At 34.8% G+C, this 27,067-nt stretch overlaps 1 long non-coding RNA gene across 1 annotated transcript in view; it reads left to right on the plus strand.

Annotated features, from left to right (window-relative positions):
- The first annotated feature begins 1,259 nt into the window (after positions 1-1,259).
- Positions 1,260-27,067, plus strand: part of LOC145274906 (uncharacterized) — a 32,653-nt gene continuing 6,845 nt past the window's right edge. Inside the window, exons 1-3 of the long non-coding RNA XR_013866992.1 lie at positions 1,260-1,361; positions 6,700-6,754; positions 12,375-12,481. This is a non-coding gene — a long non-coding RNA (uncharacterized LOC145274906). The remainder of the gene's footprint in view (positions 1,362-6,699; positions 6,755-12,374; positions 12,482-27,067) is intronic.

Below are 27,067 nucleotides of genomic sequence, written 5' to 3' on the forward strand. Positions count from 1 at the left end.
TTGCTTATTCCTAAAATTTACTTTAGCTAGTCTACTAATATAATACTCATTGTATGTTTGAAAATTTACTCAAGAATTTTATCCAGTCATAGTTGACAGAACAAAAACAATCTGTTCTCATCGGAATAAATTAAAGGTTCAGTTTACAATTTCACATAGATTCATGAGTTCATCCAACTGCATCTAAAGAAGAATGGAGCTTACATTGGCTGAAATGTTGTAACAATATCATCGAAGAGAAGAATAATAGAATAATTCAACTAATACAAAAAAGAATAATGTTTGATTAATTGAATTGTTTTAAAACAAATAAATTAATTTCCAATTTCTGTGAAATAATTCATTTTACAAGAGTCATAATATGCATGTTTGAAAGTCGAACATATGTCTGATGAAAGGGAATTTCCTGAAATATTACAATACACATCCTCCATCTAACCATGCTGATATAAGTAAGAACACAATATATGTAAAACAGAAAAAAAACAGCAGTTCTTGAATAGGAAGCTGTATTAGAGTAAGGTGCAGCGAATTGATGGAGACAAATAGACCGAGTCAAGCGAGCCAGAACAAAAGAAGCAGGGAATAGATCAGAAAATTCTGAAGAACACATGCCATGATAATATTTATAAAAGTAACTAAGACTACCAACATCATGTCCGTGAGAGAGAAGTTGCAGTGAAGAAGACATGGGAAGCCAATCAAATTGCAGATATATTTCTGCAATTTATCTAAAACCCTCAAATGGAACAAAGATTCACCAGCCCAAATATGACAACAGTACTCCATACATGGTCTGCTAGTAGATTTGCAGAGATAGAGAATAGTCTCAGGTGCCAGAAAGTGTTAAAAGCTATAAAGATAACAGATTTAATAAGAAGCAGAAAGCATAATAGATTTAATATATGACTCCAAGAAAGATTTGATGAGAAAGAAAAACCCACAAGTTTGAAAGTCGATTTCACACCCAGAGCAGTCATCCATGTGAATCTCAAAAATAAAAGGGACATGCCTACGACTGAAGGGAAGGGCGCTACTTTTTTCTTAGGATTACTTCATTTACACTTGACCTTCAGCTTATAATGCAGAGTATTTAGCAAAAGTACCATTTTTTTTAACCTTTGGTATTACTCACCCGAGTATTGAACCTCAGTCTCCTAGTCCACTTCGCAAACACTTTAAGTATGATGCGAAAAAAGACCGGTACTTCATCTAGTAATTCCATGTTTTATTTGGTTTTTACTTCTCTTTGTTAACAGGAGGATGAAATCACTGAAGAAGCTGAAAAAGTTAAACATGTTATAATAGACTGCTCAGGTATTAGTTTTATTGATGCAATGGGAGCTGATGCTATACTGCATGTAAGTACAATTTTGTATAATTTACCATTAAATGATGTGTTAATAGTAGGAACAAGTAGTGGAAATGAAAGTATTTTGTTTCTTAACCCTAATAAAAATGAATACCTTCGATTAAAAAAAAAAAAAATATATATATATATATATATATATATATATATATATGATTTTTCAGAATGTGAGAGATTGTATATAATAAATTCTACAGCCAAACAACGTCGCAGCTCACAAGAGCCATGACAGTCAACGAACCGGAAGTCCAAGACTCGAGTTTTTCTAACTGATGAGCCCAAATGAGGGCGAAACTCGAGTCTTGGACTTCCAGTTCGTTGACTGTCATGGCTCTTGTGAGCTGCGACGTTGTTTGGCTGTGGAATTTATTATATATATATATACCAAAATCAGAATAATTCGATCTTAATTAAATTTTCTGCACTTATTTAAATTCTGACACAAGTTCTGTCAATATCTTGTTGGCATCTCTTGGCATGATTATGGAAGCAGTCAATGTGATTGGCCAGTCAACACTCAGATGTCAGTAGATGACAAATTTAATGAATTGCATAGAATTAAACTTATGGTAACTTTCTTTCATACAATTAAACTTATGGTAATTATTTTTCTTATTCGTTTTCATTTTTACTAGCAGGACCCATGTACCGGCGTTGCCCAGTTGAATTATCCCCCCCCCCCACATCACCTCTAAAAAAACAATAAAACTATGGTTGTTAGTGGGAGCCATTGCCAGTCCAGTAAAATAGTGGAAACTGATGCCCGTGGCCAAAATTACAGAATTTTATTAAAAGAAATATGAAAAAAAATTATCGAATTTTATTAAAAGAAAAATGTTGTGGAAATAAAATAGTTGGTCAAAAATAAGTTCTGCTTTATTTTCAATAAACTTCCGCATTTTTTGTTTCGGCATAAGGAAGTAAAAAAAACACAAATATTAAATTTAGTCCAGAATGTTTATTAAAATAAATATGTTGTGGAAATATAATTGTTGGCAAAAAATAGGCTTGTTTTATTTCGTTCAATAAGCTTCTGTTTTTTGGAGGGGGGTTTCGGCATAATAATAAAAAATGCAAATATTTGGGAGTTAACCCCTTCAATTTAGTTCAGAATGAATCACAGATCATTTTAGTTATATTTTAAGTGCTTGTGTAGATATGTGATATTTTAAACTGATGCATTTTATATATATTTATCTATTGAAGAGTTTAGGGGTTTTTTTGTTGGTTTTTTTTTTCTGGAGAAATTTTAATGTAAAAAATGCAAATGTTTGGGAGCTAAATTCTTCAATATATAAATATATATGAAATACATCGGTTTGTAAACTCGATCGAAGGGGCTGTTCAGTTTATTTGTTGTTTTGACAAAGACCTCGTAATATGTCTAATAGTGACGCCATATTTTAATGACAGTAAGCATTCGTTTATAAAGGTAAGAATTGGATTCCAGAATATGAGAATTTTTGGAGTACAGCCAATCAGAATAGACAGATTTTGGCATTTGGCAAGGGAGCCTTTATTATTTATGAAACAGAAATTGGAAAGATAATGTTAGGTCTATGTAGGCCAGTTATGGTCAGTGTAATTACAAAATCTGTGGAATGTGTAAAATCCATTCCAGTCACAACTAGTAGCAATGGTAGGACTAAATATTTAGAGAAAAAATAGGGACTCCTTACTCTAAAGATGTTGTGATAGTGTTGCTCGTAGGATGCAATGTAGCATTTTATTATCACGACTGAATGTGCCTAAAATGTTGTTCAAAAGCTACATAAGATAGTGGCTATTAGCTTAGCTGTATTGAATTTGTATGTGGCATCTGTTGTTATTTGGTCCAGAGGGGAATTTCTGCAGTAATTTTATTATATATAGAGATGATTCTTAAAAAAAAATAAACAATTGATAGTTCAATAAAATAAGTATTTATTAATTGAAAAATTTATTTGAAACATTTCTTGAAAAGAAAACATAACTTTTATATACTTTTCTCAAAGAAATATTTTTTCATACAATTAAACTAATGGTAATTATTTTTCACATTTTACATCCTTTTAATTTTTCTCCTATTTCCCCCCCTCCCCCACTTGATTACAACTTTGATTGCAGCATTTTAAATTCATCATCTTTGGCAGTCTTCACATCATTGGAATCTTCTGGCTACTTAGGTAACCATGCCAAAAGATGCCAACATGATGTTACTAGAACTTGTGTCAAAATCTAAATAAATACCAAATTTTCAGTATTTATAAATTAAATAATGAATGTTAATATAAAGCTTTTATTTCGTTTAAAAAAAATACAAATTTTAGGTCACTTAAATTAATTTAGCGCCACACCTTTCATCCATTTCAAGGACAATATACATCTTATTATGCCCATAGTTGAAAAACGATAATTGAGAAATTTGCCTGCTGAAATTAAATTCCAATTACTAGTTTATAAATAGGAAGAGGTTGACTAGGTGGAAAGTATTCCACATAATTCCCCATTACAATTCACATATTTTTCATTGTTTTTTTATAACAAATATTTTCCTTATTCCTAAAATATAAGAAAGCTTTGTTTTTTTACAAATGCTTAACTGAAATTTTTTTTCTGATTTTCTTTTTACAAAAATAGTTTATGATAAAAACATTTTCTGTTTAAAGAATAGTTTTTAACAAAAATAGTTTTGAAACTCATTTTCAGTTTCCAAATTAAAATTTGAGTATTTGTATGAATAAAAAATATTCCAAAATTATATTTTAAGGATTCTAACTGTTCATTTGTGTGCTTGTTTGTATTGACCTTGGTTAACCGGGTATATTTGCCAGATAGTTCTTCTGGAGGTTGAAGGATCAATCCTTTGCGTGGGCGACATTCAAAATATGATTGCAAATTACTTAGGACTTCTATCTAGTCATGGTTGACAGAATGAGAGCATGCTACCTCGTGGATTTAATAAAGGGTTCCTTTCAAAATTTTGTGCAAATTACTGAATTTGACAGAAAGTTTCCCGAGTTTGATAGAAAGATTCCCAAGTTTCAAGATTAAATTTACTGAAACGTGAAAAATAAAACTAAAGATGAGAACAATGGTGTGAAGAATCCAAATAATACAAATTCTTCTATGATTACTGGAATGATTGAAATCTTAAGTTTTCAATTTCTTTTTTATGTTGTATTGACCTTAGTATCTAGTTACATCCTCTTCCTCAGACTTGTTTAAGCTGGCATCATGGAACTCTGAAATCAACTCTATTCGTTATTCTTTTTCTCTTGTCCCATATCACTATATCAAGTTTTACAGCAGCACTTTCTAAGTATGTAGCTGTAAGGATTTGCGCGAGCCTTTTCTAGTCTCACACGAAAACACGAGTTCACATCTCAAGCTATATTACTTGTCATATACATACGCACACACAAACATACGCGCCCATGTACACACAAGTAGATATATTAATGTTCGCGTACATACACTCACATTCACGTGTATACACACACACGCTAACATGTGCATGTACGCACAGATGGACAACGTCACTTCCCTTTCAAAGGAAATCCACACATGCGCAAAAGACCACTGGAAACACCTATAAAAGCATGAGCAATAAGCAGTATCTTCCTTTTTTTCGGACGAGTTTTCGAGCTGGGCAGTCTACAGACCAACAGCATGCCTTTTCGGCATGCACGCGTGTGCCTCACACCACTTGCTACTATGTGGGAAAAAAAGCTAACAGACCGTACATACACTTTATATGCTTTCTCTCCCCATGAACTGGATTGACATTCTCACTCTTTCTCTCTCTATATCTAGAACTTGTTCCGGAGAACATCTCCGCGTAGCTAACTGCTAATATGTCTTTGTCTACACACTGGACTATCATTCCCATCTCCACTACATTACTCACTTTTCTTCCCACGCGCGAACAAACGATAGTGACCCGAACGTGAGATGAACACACATTTCCTTTTTCCTTCTGTACTACCAATCCCACAACAAACGATGGTTACACCCATGCGGACATGAACACGTGTTATATCTAAAACATTCATTCTTTCAACTGTAAATAAACGACACATTTATCTTATCCAGCAATTGAGTCTTTGTTTTCTTCATTCCATTCGTTTCATTATTTTTCTTTTGTAACGGGATTAGGATTTATATATCCTAGTCCTCTACAGATTACATAACTTTCTGCTATATTGAGTGTTCAGATTTTTGGTAAATGGTTCAAAGATGATAACTACACACTCGATTGTTTCATATTGTGCAGCATCTGTACCTCAATAGAACTGTACAACTGGATGTCAGCTGACTCAGTCTCTCCATTTCAGTATAGTAGAGCCTGTATTTGTCGTCATTACTGAGATGACTCATCTTATCAATAGGTCTTGACTTTGAGCAACCATTATTATCCTCTATAGATCATAGTTTAGCAAACCCTTTTTTGAGCCAGTCTACAAAACCTCTTTCACCTATATATTTCTGAAATAGTTGTTCCAGAAAATGTGTGGCATGTTGTTGGTTAGCCCATTTTCTTTAATTTTTTTTTTTTTTTTAAAGAAGGTGTCTGTGGATTTCATTTTCAGATGTCTTTCATGCATGCACAGTCAAACATAATCATACAAGTCCTTTTAAAGTTAAGTTTCTGAATTTTTGGGGTGTGGAATGATAATTTGTATTAAATTTTCTGGGGGTTGAAGATTTAATCATTGGTGCAGGCAATACAAAGAATGTAAATTATGTAAGACTTCTACCCAGTCATGGCTGACAGAATGAGAGCATGCTACCTCTGTGGATTAAATAAAGAGTTTCACTTAAAATTACATCCAGACTCCTGATTTTGACAGAAAAATTCCAAAAGTTTAACAAGATACACCTGAAGAAGTTCGGAAATTACATTGGCCAAAACATTGTGAGAAGAACTCTCAAAATGAAAACGGTTGTACAAATGATACATTTTTAAAATTTGTACTTGTTAAACTTACCTGGCACATCCAGAGTAAGTTTTGTTCATACCAAATCCAGCATATGTCCTCTACAATCCGTTTGACGATCTGGACCATCTGCCAGGCTGAAGTATGATTCTGTGCAGTTCTAGGACGTCCACTCTCTCAGGTTTTACCTTTTCTCTTTGGAAAAGGTTTAGTTTAATGCTAATCGCCTGTTCAAGCATTTTTTCTGGGTCAAAGTGCACACATCTCTTGTTCTTTCCAATTCCCACCTTCCGACATTGTGTCGCATCTTCCATATTAAGAGTGAGGAAGTATATACCTACACATTTAAAAAAGAATTTCTCAGTCTTTAGTTACCGTTTTTTAAATCTGTTTTCCTTTTCTTTTCATAAGGTTTATACAGACTATGAGAACGCTGGCATCACCTGTAATTTTTCTCATCTCAGTGGTAAGTACTGTAAATGGTAAGTTAACTTGGTATAGTTGTGGTTAGAGACCAGCAGCCATGGCTATCTATCAGAAGCTGGGAGGGACACATCCAAATAGAGAAAGAAAAAAGTGTTAACTTGGAAATTTAGTACTGATGAATCTGGTTTTGGAAACTATTTGCAATTAACTCTTATGCGTTCATGGTTGAAAACCTAGGTGTGACAATTTCGAATCCAGTTCATTCCACAAATACTTTCATCAAACCATAACTTGATCTTGTGCCTAACCTCCTGAAGAGGAGGCAAATAAAACCACACTATATTACTTTTTTATTTACTTATTTACTTTTTACATAAAGTATAATGAATAAGCAAGGAGACAAACAAATTAAAAATATTGACACAGAGACATGTTTAAAGACTCCATAAATTCTGATATTTCAAATTGATTGGTCAAGTCTTAATCATAAAATGAAAACCTTGTTATATCATTCAATAGGGGGAAAGAGCATAAGGATATACTTAGCATTGATTGTATATGGAGGGTTTTACTAAAGTAATACTGACTGAAATAAATTTATGCAAATTTACAGACTCTAATCCTCATGAGATGTATATAACATTTCCCAGGAATCAATGCGGACACCTGTGCCTCTGTACTCCTTTTTATGGATGTCATGCGTAAATGCAGATTAAAATGAAATGTTTTCTAGCATTTGATTAAAATGAAATATACTTATCCAAGTACCCAGTATATATATCATGTTCAAGGTATACAAGAGTCTGCATGTTTAATAGAAACACTTAAAAGAAAAATTTGCTGTGTAAAAATGAAAATACCGGCACAAGAATTTTCCATAAAAATGCCTCCCATGCACACACACAACAGCAATAAAACATGTTAAGGAAGCAGTATTGGAAAATGCTGAATCAATTGGTTGCTCGTTTTCTATACTATTTCTGTGACGGAGAAATCATTCTAGACTATGTTTATTGTACTGAAAGGGTGGTGATATGCATCAGGAACATTTAGGTTTTTGGTAGTGTCCAGGAAATTGGGCAACAAGAAAAGCGGCAATTTTGGCAAGGTAGGAAAATTGTGCAATTATGGAATGAATATCGATTTAAAATAGATTTTAGAACCGTTTTTGTGAGGATATAGTTTTTAAATCGGAGTCGTTGTCCCCTCTCCTCCCCCAAAAAGGTGTTCTGTAGTTTTAAAGCAAATAAAATTGATTTTTTTAAGTGTTGATTCTAAGAAAATATTTAATTTAATCAATTATAATATTAACAAAAAGTAGTAAATCAAAATGCAATGACAAGATTAAATACGTTATAATGCATTTTGGTTTCATCAGGGTGAAAGCCTTTGCTACTTTATCAATGGGATTAAGTATTTGAGAGAGTGAAGTTACTAAGAAAAATAAAGAATTATTAAACGGGGACAACACACTAGTAGTAACTTTAAGAGGTGAATGCAAAAGTTGTGCATAAGAAAGTGTGTACTTATTTTCCTATAATGTCGAAAGTCATACGTAAAAAATTGTTTCCGTTTTATTATTATAGAGATAATATAATGAATTTAGCTGGTCTAAAGTGAAAAGAATGATCATGTTGTAATGCATTGAAGGAATTTTATTTTTATGTCTTTTTTATGTTCACAAAACATTTTCTCAAGTTTGCATCGAGTTTCATGAACATATGTTTGATTGCAGTTACTGCATCAGACAATATATATTCCTGCATTAGTTGATGTGTTTAAAAAAAAAATTTTTTTTACTTATTTTGGTGTTATGGTTCATGATGGAGTTTGTATCATTTGAATTTTTAATCTATTTAGATTGTTGTAAATTATTAAATTATTGGTGTGGGTTGGTAAAAAAGATGCCTGTTTATAAAACCAATGTTCGGTGTGTATGATTTTTGTTTATTTCTTCTGGAAAAAAAACTTGTATGTCTTTTGTCTTTGCATTTAATTTGAAATATGTGGTATATTACAATGCTTTGCATAGATTTGTGATGTATTTGAATTTTTTTCCTAGATATTGTGGGTTATAAATTTTGGATTTGTACAAGAAGAAACTGATTATCATGTCTGTTTTGATTTTGTTATGATGATTTAAGTAAAAATGTATATAATAATCTTCATGTATAGTTCTGTGATTTATTTTGAAGGTTAGATTATTATTGGCTTTAATTTTATGTATATGCAGAAATGGTATCAAGTTATTTAGAAATTATTTCAACTATAGCTACTCAATTCAACGATTCAGTACTACTGAAGAGATATGTAGATACTTTGAAACATCTAGCAAATAAGACATTATCATATTAACAGCAGACAAGTATGTTGGTATAGTAATTGTGGAAAAAGGCATATATTTAAAGAAAATATCTAAAGGTGAAAATCCACGCACTAACACAAGCTTAAAAACTATAGACATTGAAACATTTAACAAATCTTTCAAAGGTCTAATAAAAAACAGCCATAAAAATGGGTATCATATATTGGATATCACCTCAATATTTCCATGCTATATGGTTTCTTTAAAATTAACAATCTGGACATTGCTACACATCCCATGTCTGGCATCATAGTGTCATATACAAGATCATATGAACCATAGGTAATATTCTAACCTCACTAATAGACATCATCAGTACTTCTCACATAAAAGAAATTTGTAGATTTATTTAAAAAAATAAAAAAACATTAATGTTCAAAACAAAAACTTAGACGTAATATCTTTATATACTTTCCCCTTTAACAAATGGTTTAATTTTCTCCATAAACATTGAGAAAAGATCCAATTACTGTTTTCTTCTTGCACCATGATATAAATAATCAGATTTATTGCTGACATTATTTTCAAGTTAACAATTTATGTATCTATAAAAGTGAAATTGTGTGTCTGTGTGTGTACATTTCCCTACCAAACTACTCTGTCAATTTTCAAACTACTGACTCGAGATTTTATATAAGGGGTATTGAGATTTGGGGAAATCTTAAATCAGTTTTCGGACAGAAATTTGGCTGTCAAGAGGTCAAAGTTCAACGATTTGACTTTTGAAAACTCTACCAAACTCCTCTGCCAATTTTGGGTCTAAGCACTTGAAATTTTAGATGTAGGTTATTTGGACATGGGTAAAACTTTTGATTTGATTTGAACTTAAAACAAAAGTTAAGGGGTCAAAATTGCAAAACTGCAGTCTCTACCAAGTTACTTAGCCAATTTTTGGTCTAAACATTTGAAATTTTACATAAAGTGTATTCAGATATAGGGCATCTTTAATCGGTTTGTGGCCAAAAATTTGGCTGCTAAAAGGTCAAAGTTCAAAAGATTTGACCTTTGTGGTATCTAGCAAACTATTCAGTCAATTTTGGGTGTAAACATTTGAAATTTTACATAAAGGTTATTCAGACATGCAGTAAGCCTTTTAATCAGTTTTTGGGCGAAAATTTGGCTGCCAAAAGGTTAAAGTTGAAAGAGTTGACCTTTGCAGACTCTATGAAACTCCTCTGCCAATTTTGGGTCTAAATACTTAAAACTTTAGATGTAGGTTTCCTGGACATGAGTTAAACTTTTTAATGTATTAGTCCTTGCGCAAAAGAGCAGGACACAAAATGTTTTAAATAATACTAATAGAATAGCAATAACAAAGACTTTTGCTGGCGAGGATTACTATTGACCATTACCAGTTATACATTCCTTTTGAAATTTTCACCTATTTTTCTCGTTATGTACTGAATATTTGTTAATGAACCCTATATGAAATATGTTCCTTATTAAATTTTAAAGATTTTCTATTCTGAAAGAAGTTTTAAAAAATTTAATTTAAAAAAGTTTTTGTTAAAAAAATTCAGATTTTCTCATTATTCAGACCTGTATTACAAAGAGGGGGTTGCAAAAGAAGAGTTGTGGTGTGAGAAGAAATACAAACTGAAACAGAATATTTAGACCTGTAATAATACAAAGAGGGGGTTGCAAAAATGAGTTGTGGTATGAGGAGAAATACAAACTGAAATAGAGAGAAGGAGAGTTTTAAAATATAATTTTAAAAAGATAAGATACAAGTTAGAAAAGCATTTCATCCAAGGCATGAAAATTGTTAAACAAAATGTTTTTACTATAGGCTTTAAAAATAAAGGTACAAGATTCAATTTGAAATTTATTTATCTTCAAAGTGCATTTTTATAAATTTTACAAAGTAAGGTATAAAAATTTTATTTAAATTGAATCAAAAAATTACCTTGGATTTATTTTATGTAATGTACATTTTGTTGCAATTTAAAAACATTATCTTTCATCTAACAATTAATGATATAGATATAAAATTTCCAATGATTTTTTTTTTAAAAGTGCGACAGAAAACTTGTTTAATATGAATTTTTATAAAATACATTCATTCCACTTTATAAAAAAATACCACATATTTTTAATTTTAATGTCTCTAGTGTGTTAAAAAATAGAAAAATTCTTTCCATGTCATAAATATGCTTTATATTTCAAATTCGTATGTCTATATTTTGTATTAAAGAACAAAAACATTCGATTCACGTTTCATAGATGCATCGTGCATATTCAAATACTGAGTTTTATGTTTCTGCTTCAAATCGGACATCTTGAGAAACTCTTGAAATAAAGACAAATCATTGATGAATATATAAAAAAGTTTTTGTTTTTTTCTTTTCATTTTTCAAGTGTGTGTTTATCCCTGACATTCTCTAATATATAAGTAAATAATAAATATTCTCATATACAGATAATAGTTGTGGTTTCCTAGATGTAAAGGACGCTGTTTCTCTGAAAATATTCATGACAGACATGTATGCACATGTGTAGCCTATAATGTTTGTATAAATTAATATACCATCTCTTCTTCTCGTGTATATATATATATATATATATATATATATATATATATATATATATATATATGAAGATATGAAATGAGAGGGAAAGGGAGGACAGTTTAGACCACATGTTGTTTAGTATAATAAAAATCTGCAAACATATTTGAAAACAGCAGCAATAACCATGATGCAAATATATAAATTACTAAAACTCTGAGGACTGTAATGAGTCCGTTTGTTTTGAAACAGCAACAACTATAACTTGGAATTTTAAATATTTAATATGGTATGCATATATAAGTATTAAATCATGGTTATATCATTCTATGATGTACTGAAAACTCCAGTAGAAAATAATGTTTATACACGTTTCTAAAACCATCGGAAGCAATTACAGGTATACATTAAAAACGACTACCGACTTCACCAGAAAGATGCGAAGACAACAAATCCATGGAACATCCAAGAACATCCAGATGAAAAAGCATAAGAAAATAGCAGATGTATGATCAGAGATTGTTATGAACAAATATGTAAATGCAAGGAAAAGTTTAGCAACGAAAGCGGTCAAATTAATAGTCAAAACAGAAGACATTGTTCAGGACATTGTGCAAAGCAAAATGCATAGATGAAAGTAATATGAACTTTGCTAGCTTCACTCTTCCATTTTTGTAATAAAACCACATTACTTTTATCTGTGTTTATCTCATTAATAAAAACTTTTAATGATTTAATGTACGTAAATGTCATGAGGATAAGAAATAAACTTTTCATTTCTTTTCCAGACAAGGTGATTGAAGTACTCAAACATTCTGGTGCCTTTGAAACTCTTCACCATGTCATGTATCTGACAACATATGATGCATTAGAAGCTGTTCGGCCTCAGCAGCAGGTAAGTGAATATCCCAGATATTAGATGCTGCCATGCATATGATCTTTATTCAGTCGGTAGTATAAAACTATCAGTCATGACCTCATTCGTTAGGTCATGTCAGAGGTCAAACACTGATAGCTATAAAGTTCTTTGCAACCTAATAAGATTCAAAGTTCACAAACCGGGCAATTTCAGGTGATACACTTTCCACTGTGTAGTGACTCTAGTGCACGTCTCTCTTGTACAGAAGAATTGATTAAACCCCTTGTTGTGAATCTTTTGTTGTTTAATCTATTTTCTTCTATATTGGTCGGTTTCCGATGCTGTCACAGCGAAAAGAAACATTTGTCAAACATTCCAGTAGAAATAAAGAAATACTCACTTAATAAGCATATATCCTGTGGAGAATTAGCAAAATTATAGAGGTGTTGATAAAAAAACAAAATGAAATAGTAAAAAAAGTGTTTTTTTTCTTTTCTTCTTTTTCTTAGCTTGATGGCTAGGCACTCTTTGTAGGTAGTAATTCTCTGTCTCTATTAGAGAAGGGAGTAGTCAATGTACTCTCTCGCTTAGACAGTTATTTGAACAGGGTTCTCACTATGGTAGACCACATCCCTTGATCTTGGCACACCATTTCTGCAGCATGTCAACGAATTTCATGGAGGCAGGCAAAAAGCCTAATATGATCCTTATTACTAGCCACTGCTTACATATCTACATCACAATTCTCCAGCTTACATCTCATGGTATTCAAGGAATACTGAAGTGCAATTGAGATTTCTAAATATTTTAATCCGGCATGAAGCATCTAATATTTTGGTGCTTTCAGTCGTCTATGGTCTCCAGCTTTTAGATTAACCAATAGTACACATAACCAGATATCTGTTGCCCTTTAATTTAGATTCACCAATGGTACACATAACCAGATATCCGTTGCCCTTTACTTTAGATTCACCAATGGTACACATAACCAGATATCCGTTGCCCTTTACTTTAGATTCACCAATGGTACACATAACCAGATATCCGTTGCCCTTTAATTTAGATTCACCAATGGTACACATAACCAGATATCCGTTGCCCTTTACTTTAGATTCACCAATGGTACACATAACCAGATATCCGTTGCCCTTTACTTTAGATTCACCAATGGTACACATAACCAGATATCCGTTGCCCTTTACTTTAGATTCACCAATGGTACACATAACCAGATATCTGTTGCCCTTTACTTTAGATTCACCAATGGTACACATAACCAGATATCAGTTGCCCTTTACTTTAGATTCACCAATGGTACACATAACCAGATATCCGTTGCCCTTTACTTTAGATTCACCAATGGTACACATAACCAGATATCTGTTGCCCTTTACTTTAGATTCACCAATGGTACACATAACCAGATATCCGTTGCCCTTTACTTTAGATTCACCAATGGTACACATAACCAGATATCCGTTGCCCTTTAATTTAGATTCACCAATGGTACACATAACCAGATATCCGTTGCCCTTTACTTTAGATTCACCAATGGTACACATAACCAGATATCTGTTGCCCTTTACTTTAGATTCACCAATGGTACACATAACCAGATATCCGTTGCCCTTTACTTTAGATTCACCAATGGTACACATAACCAGATATCCGTTGCCCTTTAATTTAGATTCACCAATGGTACACATAACCAGATATCCGTTGCCCTTTACTTTAGATTCACCAATGGTACACATAACCAGATATCTGTTGCCCTTTACTTTAGATTCACCAATGGTACACATAACCAGATATCCGTTGCCCTTAAATTTAGATTCACCAATGGTACACATAACCAGATCTCTTGCCCTTTACTTTAGATTCACAAATGGTACACATAACCAGATATCTGTTGCCCTTTACTTTAGATTCACCAATGGTACACATAACCAGATATCCGTTGCCCTTTACTTTAGATTCACCAATGGTACACATAACAAGATATCCGTTGCCCTTTACTTTAGATTCACTAATGGTACACATAACAAGATATCCGTTGCCCTTTAATTTTGATTCACCAATGGTACACATAACCAGATATCTGTTGCCCTTTACTTTAGATTCACAAATGGTACACATAACCAGATATCTGTTGCCGTTTACTTTAGATTCACCAATGGTACACATAACAAGATATCCGTTGCCCTTTACTTTAGATTCACTAGTGGTACACATAACCAGATATCTGTTGCCCTTTAATTTTGATTCACCAATGGTACACATAACCAGATATCTGTTGCCCTTTACTTTAGATTCACAAATGGTACACATAACCAGATATCTGTTGCACTTTACTTTAGATTCACCAATGGCACACATAACAAGATATCCGTTGCCCTTTACTTTAGATTCACTAGTGGTACACATAACCAGATATCCGTTGCCCTTTAATTTTGATTCACCAATGGTACACATAACCAGATATCCGTTGCCCTTTACTTTAGATTCACCAATGGTACACATAACCAGATATCCGTTGCCCTTTACTTTAGATTCACCAATGGTACACATAACCAGATATCCGTTGCCCTTTACTTTAGATTCACCAATGGTACACATAACCAGATATCTGTTGCCCTTTACTTTAGATTCACCAATGGTACACATAACCAGATATCAGTTGCCCTTTACTTTAGATTCACCAATGGTACACATAACCAGATATCCGTTGCTCTTTACTTTAGATTCACCAATGGTACACATAACCAGATATCTGTTGCCCTTTACTTTAGATTCACCAATGGTACACATAACCAGATATCCGTTGCCCTTTACTTTAGATTCACCAATGGTACACATAACCAGATATCCGTTGCCCTTTAATTTAGATTCACCAATGGTACACATAACCAGATATCCGTTGCCCTTTACTTTAGATTCACCAATGGTACACATAACCAGATATGTTGCCCTTTACTTTAGATTCACCAATGGTACACATAACCAGATATCCGTTGCCCTTTACTTTAGATTCACCAATGGTACACATAACCAGATATCCGTTGCCCTTTAATTTAGATTCACCAATGGTACACATAACCAGATATCCGTTGCCCTTTACTTTAGATTCACCAATGGTACACATAACCAGATATCTGTTGCCCTTTACTTTAGATTCACCAATGGTACACATAACCAGATATCCGTTGCCCTTTAATTTAGATTCACCAATGGTACACATAACCAGATATCTGTTGCCCTTTACTTTAGATTCACCAATGGTACACATAACCAGATATCCGTTGCCCTTTACTTTAGATTCACCAATGGTACACATAACCAGATATCCGTTGCCCTTTACTTTAGATTCACCAATGGTACACATAACCAGATATCTGTTGCCCTTTACTTTAGATTCACCAATGGTACACATAACCAGATATCTGTTGCCCTTTACTTTAGATTCACAAATGGTACACATAACCAGATATCTGTTGCCCTTTACTTTAGATTCACCAATGGTACACATAACAAGATATCCGTTGCCCTTTACTTTAGATTCACTAGTGGTGCACATAACCAGATATCTGTTGCCCTTTAATTTTGATTCACCAATGGTACACATAACCAGATATCCGTTGCCCTTTACTTTAGATTCACCAATGGTACACATAACCAGATATCCGTTGCCCTTTACTTTAGATTCACCAATGGTACACATAACCAGATATCCGTTGCCCTTTACATTAGATTCACCAATGGTACACATAACCAGATATCTGTTGCCCTTTACTTTAGATTCACCAATGGTACACATAACCAGATATCAGTTGCCCTTTACTTTAGATTCACCAATGGTACCCATACCCAGATATCCGTTGCCCTTTACTTTAGATTCACCAATGGTACACATAACCAGATATCTGTTGCCCTTTACTTTAGATTCACCAATGGTACACATAACCAGATATCCGTTGCCCTTTACTTTAGATTCACCAATGGTACACATAACCAGATATCCGTTGCCCTTTAATTTAGATTCACCAATGGTACACATAACCAGATATCCGTTGCCCTTTACTTTAGATTCACCAATGGTACACATAACCAGATATCTGTTGCCCTTTACTTTAGATTCACCAATGGTACACATAACCAGATATCCGTTGCCCTTTACTTTAGATTCACAAATGGTACACATAACCAGATATCTGTTGCCCTTTACTTTAGATTCACCAATGGTACACATAACCAGATATCCGTTGCCCTTTACTTTAGATTCACCAATGGTACACATAACAAGATATCCGTTGCCCTTTACTTTAGATTCACTAATGGTACACATAACAAGATATCCGTTGCCCTTTAATTTTGATTCACCAATGGTACACATAACCAGATATCTGTTGCCCTTTACTTTAGATTCACAAATGGTACACATAACCAGATATCTGTTGCTCTTTACTTTAGATTCACAAATGGTACACATAACCAGATATCTGTTGCCCTTTACTTTAGATTCACCAATGGTACACATAACAAGATATCCGTTGCCCTTTACTTTAGATTCACTAGTGGTACACATAACCAGATATCTGTTGCCCTTTAATTTTGATTCACCAATGGTACACATAACCAGATATCCGTTGCCCTTTACTTTAGATTCACCAATGGTACACATAACCAGATATCAGTTGCCCTTTACTTTAGATTCACCAATGGTACACATAACCAGATATCCGTTGCCCTTTACTTTAGATTCACCAATGGTACACATAACCAGATATCCGTTGCCCTTTACTTTAGATTCACCAATGGTACACATAACCAGATATCTGTTGCCCTTTACTTTAGATTCACCAATGGTACACATAACCAGATATCAGTTGCCCTTTACTTTAGATTCACCAATGGTACACATAACCAGATATCCGTTGCCCTTTACTTTAGATTCACCAATGGTACACATAACCAGATATCTGTTGCCCTTTACTTTAGATTCACCAATGGTACACATAACCAGATATCCGTTGCCCTTTACTTTAGATTCACCAATGGTACACATAACCAGATATCCGTTGCCCTTTAATTTAGATTCACCAATGGTACACATAACCAGATATCTGTTGCCCTTTACTTTAGATTCACCAATGGTACACATAACCAGATATCTGTTGCCCTTTACTTTAGATTCACCAATGGTACACATAACCAGATATCCGTTGCCCTTTACTTTAGATTCACCAATGGTACACATAACCAGATATCCGTTGCCCTTTAATTTAGATTCACCAATGGTACACATAACCAGATATCCGTTGCCCTTTACTTTAGATTCACCAATGGTACACATAACCAGATATCTGTTGCCCTTTACTTTAGATTCACCAATGGTACACATAACCAGATATCCGTTGCCCTTTAATTTAGATTCACCAATGGTACACATAACCAGATCTCTTGCCCTTTACTTTAGATTCACAAATGGTACACATAACCAGATATCTGTTGCCCTTTACTTTAGATTCACCAATGGTACACATAACCAGATATCCGTTGCCCTTTACTTTAGATTCACCAATGGTACACATAACAAGATATCCGTTGCCCTTTACTTTAGATTCACTAATGGTACACATAACAAGATATCCGTTGCCCTTTAATTTTGATTCACCAATGGTACACATAACCAGATATCTGTTGCCCTTTACTTTAGATTCACAAATGGTACACATAACCAGATATCTGTTGCCCTTTACTTTAGATTCACCAATGGTACACATAACAAGATATCCGTTGCCCTTTACTTTAGATTCACTAGTGGTACACATAACCAGATATCTGTTGCCCTTTAATTTTGATTCACCAATGGTACACATAACCAGATATCCGTTGCCCTTTACTTTAGATTCACCAATGGTACACATAACAAGATATCCGTTGCCCTTTACTTTAGATTCACCAATGGTACACATAACCAGATATCTGTTGCCCTTTACTTTAGATTCACCAATGGTACACATAACCAGATATCTGTTGCCCTTTACTTTAGATTCACAAATGGTACACATAACCAGATATCTGTTGCACTTTACTTTAGATTCACCAATGGCACACATAACAAGATATCCGTTGCCCTTTACTTTAGATTCACTAGTGGTACACATAACCAGATATCCGTTGCCCTTTAATTTTGATTCACCAATGGTACACATAACCAGATATCCGTTGCCCTTTACTTTAGATTCACCAATGGTACACATAACCAGATATCCGTTGCCCTTTACTTTAGATTCACCAATGGTACACATAACCAGATATCCGTTGCCCTTTACTTTAGATTCACCAATGGTACACATAACCAGATATCTGTTGCCCTTTACTTTAGATTCACCAATGGTACACATAACCAGATATCAGTTGCCCTTTACTTTAGATTCACCAATGGTACACATAACCAGATATCCGTTGCCCTTTACTTTAGATTCACCAATGGTACACATAACCAGATATCTGTTGCCCTTTACTTTAGATTCACCAATGGTACACATAACCAGATATCCGTTGCCCTTTACTTTAGATTCACCAATGGTACACATAACCAGATATCCGTTGCCCTTTAATTTAGATTCACCAATGGTACACATAACCAGATATCCGTTGCCCTTTACTTTAGATTCACCAATGGTACACATAACCAGATATGTTGCCCTTTACTTTAGATTCACCAATGGTACACATAACCAGATATCCGTTGCCCTTTACTTTAGATTCACCAATGGTACACATAACCAGATATCCGTTGCCCTTTAATTTAGATTCACCAATGGTACACATAACCAGATATCCGTTGCCCTTTACTTTAGATTCACCAATGGTACACATAACCAGATATCTGTTGCCCTTTACTTTAGATTCACCAATGGTACACATAACCAGATATCCGTTGCCCTTTAATTTAGATTCACCAATGGTACACATAACCAGATATCTGTTGCCCTTTACTTTAGATTCACCAATGGTACACATAACCAGATATCCGTTGCCCTTTACTTTAGATTCACCAATGGTACACATAACCAGATATCCGTTGCCCTTTACTTTAGATTCACCAATGGTACACATAACCAGATATCTGTTGCCCTTTACTTTAGATTCACCAATGGTACACATAACCAGATATCTGTTGCCCTTTACTTTAGATTCACAAATGGTACACATAACCAGATATCTGTTGCCCTTTACTTTAGATTCACCAATGGTACACATAACAAGATATCCGTTGCCCTTTACTTTAGATTCACTAGTGGTGCACATAACCAGATATCTGTTGCCCTTTAATTTTGATTCACCAATGGTACACATAACCAGATATCCGTTGCCCTTTACTTTAGATTCACCAATGGTACACATAACCAGATATCCGTTGCCCTTTACTTTAGATTCACCAATGGTACACATAACCAGATATCCGTTGCCCTTTACATTAGATTCACCAATGGTACACATAACCAGATATCTGTTGCCCTTTACTTTAGATTCACCAATGGTACACATAACCAGATATCAGTTGCCCTTTACTTTAGATTCACCAATGGTACACATAACCAGATATCCGTTGCCCTTTACTTTAGATTCACCAATGGTACACATAACCAGATATCTGTTGCCCTTTACTTTAGATTCACCAATGGTACACATAACCAGATATCCGTTGCCCTTTACTTTAGATTCACCAATGGTACACATAACCAGATATCCGTTGCCCTTTAATTTAGATTCACCAATGGTACACATAACCAGATATCCGTTGCCCTTTACTTTAGATTCACCAATGGTACACATAACCAGATATCTGTTGCCCTTTACTTTAGATTCACCAATGGTACACATAACCAGATATCCGTTGCCCTTTACTTTAGATTCACAAATGGTACACATAACCAGATATCTGTTGCCCTTTACTTTAGATTCACCAATGGTACACATAACCAGATATCCGTTGCCCTTTACTTTAGATTCACCAATGGTACACATAACAAGATATCCGTTGCCCTTTACTTTAGATTCACTAATGGTACACATAACAAGATATCCGTTGCCCTTTAATTTTGATTCACCAATGGTACACATAACCAGATATCTGTTGCCCTTTACTTTAGATTCACAAATGGTACACATAACCAGATATCTGTTGCTCTTTACTTTAGATTCACAAATGGTACACATAACCAGATATCTGTTGCCCTTTACTTTAGATTCACCAATGGTACACATAACAAGATATCCGTTGCCCTTTACTTTAGATTCACTAGTGGTACACATAACCAGATATCTGTTGCCCTTTAATTTTGATTCACCAATGGTACACATAACCAGATATCCGTTGCCCTTTACTTTAGATTCACCAATGGTACACATAACCAGATATCCGTTGCCCTTTACTTTAGATTCACCAATGGTACACATAACCAGATATCTGTTGCCCTTTACTTTAGATTCACCAATGGTACACATAACCAGATATCTGTTGCCCTTTACTTTAGATTCACCAATGGTACACATAACCAGATATCTGTTGCCCTTTACTTTAGATTCACCAATGGTACACATAACCAGATATCAGTTGCCCTTTACTTTAGATTCACCAATGGTACACATAACCAGATATCCGTTGCCCTTTACTTTAGATTCACCAATGGTACACATAACCAGATATTTGTTGCCCTTTACTTTAGATTCACCAATGGTACACATAACCAGATATCCGTTGCCCTTTACTTTAGATTCACCAATGGTACACATAACCAGATATCTGTTGCCCTTTACTTTAGATTCACCAATGGTACACATAACCAGATATCTGTTGCCCTTTACTTTAGATTCACAAATGGTACACATAACCAGATATCTGTTGCCCTTTACTTTAGATTCACCAATGGTACACATAACAAGATATCCGTTGCCCTTTACTTTAGATTCACTAGTGGTGCACATAACCAGATATCTGTTGCCCTTTAATTTTGATTCACCAATGGTACACATAACCAGATATCTGTTGCCCTTTACTTTAGATTCACCAATGGTACACATAACCAGATATCCGTTGCCCTTTACTTTAGATTCACCAATGGTACACATAACCAGATATCCGTTGCCCTTTACATTAGATTCACCAATGGTACACATAACCAGATATCTGTTGCCCTTTACTTTAGATTCACCAATGGTACACATAACCAGATATCAGTTGCCCTTTACTTTAGATTCACCAATGGTACACATAACCAGATATCCGTTGCCCTTTACTTTAGATTCACCAATGGTACACATAACCAGATATCTGTTGCCCTTTACTTTAGATTCACCAATGGTACACATAACCAGATATCCGTTGCCCTTTACTTTAGATTCACCAATGGTACACATAACCAGATATCCGTTGCCCTTTAATTTAGATTCACCAATGGTACACATAACCAGATATCCGTTGCCCTTTACTTTAGATTCACCAATGGTACACATAACCAGATATCTGTTGCCCTTTACTTTAGATTCACCAATGGTACACATAACCAGATATCCGTTGCCCTTTACTTTAGATTCACAAATGGTACACATAACTAGATATCTGTTGCCCTTTACTTTAGATTCACCAATGGTACACATAACCAGATATCCGTTGCCCTTTACTTTAGATTCACCAATGGTACACATAACAAGATATCCGTTGCCCTTTACTTTAGATTCACTAATGGTACACATAACAAGATATCCGTTGCCCTTTAATTTTGATTCACCAATGGTACACATAACCAGATATCTGTTGCCCTTTACTTTAGATTCACAAATGGTACACATAACCAGATATCTGTTGCTCTTTACTTTAGATTCACAAATGGTACACATAACCAGATATCTGTTGCCCTTTACTTTAGATTCACCAATGGTACACATAACAAGATATCCGTTGCCCTTTACTTTAGATTCACTAGTGGTACACATAACCAGATATCTGTTGCCCTTTAATTTTGATTCACCAATGGTACACATAACCAGATATCCGTTGCCCTTTACTTTAGATTCACCAATGGTACACATAACCAGATATCCGTTGCCCTTTACTTTAGATTCACCAATGGTACACATAACCAGATATCCGTTGCCCTTTACTTTAGATTCACCTATGGTACACATAACCAGATATCCGTTGCCCTTTACTTTAGATTCACCAATGGTACACATAACCAGATATCCGTTGCCCTTTACTTTAGATTCACCAATGGTACACATAACCAGATATCCGTTGCCCTTTACTTTAGATTCACCAATGGTACACATAACCAGATATCTGTTGCCCTTTACTTTAGATTCACCAATGGTACACATAACCAGATATTCGTTGCCCTTTACTTTAGATTCACCAATGGTACACATAACCAGATATCCGTTGCCCTTTAATTTAGATTCACCAATGGTACACATAACCAGATATCCGTTGCCCTTTACTTTAGATTCACCAATGGTACACATAACCAGATATCTGTTGCCCTTTACTTTAGATTCACCAATGGTACACATAACCAGATATCCGTTGCCCTTTACTTTAGATTCACCAATGGTACACATAACCAGATATCCGTTGCCCTTTACTTTAGATTCACAAATGGTACACATAACCAGATATCTGTTGCCCTTTACTTTAGATTCACCAATGGTACACATAACCAGATATCCGTTGCCCTTTACTTTAGATTCACCAATGGTACACATAACCAGATATCCGTTGCCCTTTACTTTAGATTCACCAATGGTACACATAACCAGATATCCGTTGCCCTTTACTTTAGATTCACCAATGGTACACATAACCAGATATCCGTTGCCCTTTTATTTAGATTCACCAATGGTACACATAACCAGATATCCGTTGCCCTTTACTTTAGATTCACCAATGGTACACATAACCAGATATCTGTTGCCCTTTACTTTAGATTCACCAATGGTACACATAACCAGATATCCGTTGCCCTTTACTTTAGATTCACCAATGGTACACATAACCAGATATCCGTTGCCCTTTACTTTAGATTCACCAATGGTACACATAACCAGATATCCGTTGCCCTTTAATTTAGATTCACCAATGGTACACATAACCAGATATCCGTTGCCCTTTACTTTAGATTCACCAATGGTACACATAACCAGATATCTGTTGCCCTTTACTTTAGATTCACCAATGGTACACATAACCAGATATCCGTTGCCCTTTAATTTAGATTCACCAATGGTACACATAACCAGATATCTGTTGCCCTTTACTTTAGATTCACAAATGGTACACATAACCAGATATCTGTTGCCCTTTACTTTAGATTCACCAATGGTACACATAACCAGATATCCGTTGCCCTTTACTTTAGATTCACCAATGGAACACATAACAAGATATCCGTTGCCCTTTACTTTAGATTCACTAATGGTACACATAACAAGATATCCATTGCCCTTTAATTTTGATTCACCAATGGTACACATAACCAGATATCTGTTGCCCTTTACTTTAGATTCACAAATGGTACACATAACCAGATATCTGTTGCCCTTTACTTAAGATTCACAAATGGTACACATAACCAGATATCTGTTGCCCTTTACTTTAGATTCACCAATGGTACACATAACAAGATATCCGTTGCCCTTTACTTTAGATTCACTAGTGGTACACATAACCAGATATCTGTTGCCCTTTAATTTTGATTCACCAATGGTACACATAACCAGATATCCGTTGCCCTTTACTTTAGATTCACCAATGGTACACATAACCAGATATCCGTTGCCCTTTACTTTAGATTCACCAATGGTACACATAACCAGATATCTGTTGCCCTTTACTTTAGATTCACCAATGGTACACATAACCAGATATCTGTTGCCCTTTACTTTAGATTCACCAATGGTACACATAACCAGATATCTGTTGCCCTTTACTTTAGATTCACCAATGGTACACATAACAAGATATCCGTTGCCCTTTACTTTAGATTCACTAGTGGTACACATAACCAGATATCTGTTGCCCTTTAATTTTGATTCACCAATGGTACACATAACCAGATATCCGTTGCCCTTTACTTTAGATTCACCAATGGTACACATAACCAGATATCTGTTGCCCTTTTCTTTAGATTCACCAATGGTACACATAACCAGATATCAGTTGCCCTTTACTTTAGATTCACCAATGGTACACATAACCAGATATCCGTTGCCCTTTACTTTAGATTCACCAATGGTACACATAACCAGATATCTGTTGCCCTTTACTTTAGATTCACCAATGGTACACATAACCAGATATCCGTTGCCCTTTACTTTAGATTCACCAATGGTACACATAACCAGATATCCGTTGCCCTTTAATTTAGATTCACCAATGGTACACATAACCAGATATCCGTTGCCCTTTTCTTTAGATTCACCAATGGTACACATAACCAGATATCTGTTGCCCTTTACTTTAGATTCACAAATGGTACACATAACCAGATATCTGTTGCCCTTTACTTTAGATTCACCAATGGTACACATAACCAGATATCCGTTGCCCTTTACTTTAGATTCACCAATGGTACACATAACCAGATATCCGTTGCCCTTTACTTTAGATTCACCAATGGTACACATAACCAGATATCTGTTGCCCTTTTCTTTAGATTCACCAATGGTACACATAACCAGATATCAGTTGCCCTTTACTTTAGATTCACCAATGGTACACATAACCAGATATCCGTTGCCCTTTACTTTAGATTCACCAATGGTACACATAACCAGATATCTGTTGCCCTTTACTTTAGATTCACCAATGGTACACATAACCAGATATCCGTTGCCCTTTACTTTAGATTCACCAATGGTACACATAACCAGATATCCGTTGCCCTTTAATTTAGATTCACCAATGGTACACATAACCAGATATCCGTTGCCCTTTACTTTAGATTCACTAGTGGTACACATAACCAGATATCTGTTGCCCTTTAATTTTGATTCACCAATGGTACACATAACCAGATATCCGTTGCCCTTTACTTTAGATTCACCAATGGTACACATAACCAGATATCCGTTGCCCTTTACTTTAGATTCACCAATGGTACACATAACCAGATATCCGTTGCCCTTTACTTTAGATTCACCAATGGTACACATAACCAGATATCTGTTGCCCTTTACTTTAGATTCACCAATGGTACACATAACCAGATATCAGTTGCCCTTTACTTTAGATTCACCAATGGTACACATAACCAGATATCCGTTGCCCTTTACTTTAGATTCACCAATGGTACACATAACCAGATATCTGTTGCCCTTTACTTTAGATTCACCAATGGTACACATAACCAGATATCCGTTGCCCTTTACTTTAGATTCACCAATGGTACACATAACCAGATATCCGTTGCCCTTTAATTTAGATTCACCAATGGTACACATAACCAGATATCCGTTGCCCTTTACTTTAGATTCACCAATGGTACACATAACCAGATATCTGTTGCCCTTTACTTTAGATTCACCAATGGTACACATAACCAGATATCCGTTGCCCTTTACTTTAGATTCACAAATGGTACACATAACCAGATATCTGTTGCCCTTTACTTTAGATTCACCAATGGTACACATAACCAGATATCCGTTGCCCTTTACTTTAGATTCACCAATGGTACACATAACAAGATATCCGTTGCCCTTTACTTTAGATTCACTAATGGTACACATAACAAGATATCCGTTGCCCTTTAATTTTGATTCACCAATGGTACACATAACCAGATATCTGTTGCCCTTTACTTTAGATTCACAAATGGTACACATAACCAGATATCTGTTGCTCTTTACTTTAGATTCACAAATGGTACACATAACCAGATATCTGTTGCCCTTTACTTTAGATTCACCAATGGTACACATAACAAGATATCCGTTGCCCTTTACTTTAAATTCACTAGTGGTACACATAACCAGATATCTGTTGCCCTTTAATTTTGATTCACCAATGGTACACATAACCAGATATCCGTTGCCCTTTACTTTAGATTCACCAATGGTACACATAACCAGATATCCGTTGCCCTTTACTTTAGATTCACCAATGGTACACATAACCAGATATCTGTTGCCCTTTACTTTAGATTCACCAATGGTACACATAACCAGATATCTGTTGCCCTTTACTTTAGATTCACAAATGGTACACATAACCAGATATCTGTTGCCCTTTACTTTAGATTCACCAATGGTACACATAACAAGATATCCGTTGCCCTTTACTTTAGATTCACTAGTGGTACACATAACCAGATATCTGTTGCCCTTTAATTTTGATTCACCAATGGTACACATAACCAGATATCCGTTGCCCTTTACTTTAGATTCACCAATGGTACACATAACCAGATATCCGTTGCCCTTTACTTTAGATTCACCAATGGTACACATAACCAGATATCCGTTGCCCTTTACTTTAGATTCACCAATGGTACACATAACCAGATATCTGTTGCCCTTTACTTTAGATTCACCAATGGTACACATAACCAGATATCA

The sequence above is a fragment of the Euprymna scolopes genome, unplaced genomic scaffold (genome assembly GCF_053919585.1).
Source record: "Euprymna scolopes isolate OS-2025 unplaced genomic scaffold, ASM5391958v1 sca503, whole genome shotgun sequence".
Classification (NCBI taxonomy): domain Eukaryota; kingdom Metazoa; phylum Mollusca; class Cephalopoda; order Sepiida; family Sepiolidae; genus Euprymna; species Euprymna scolopes.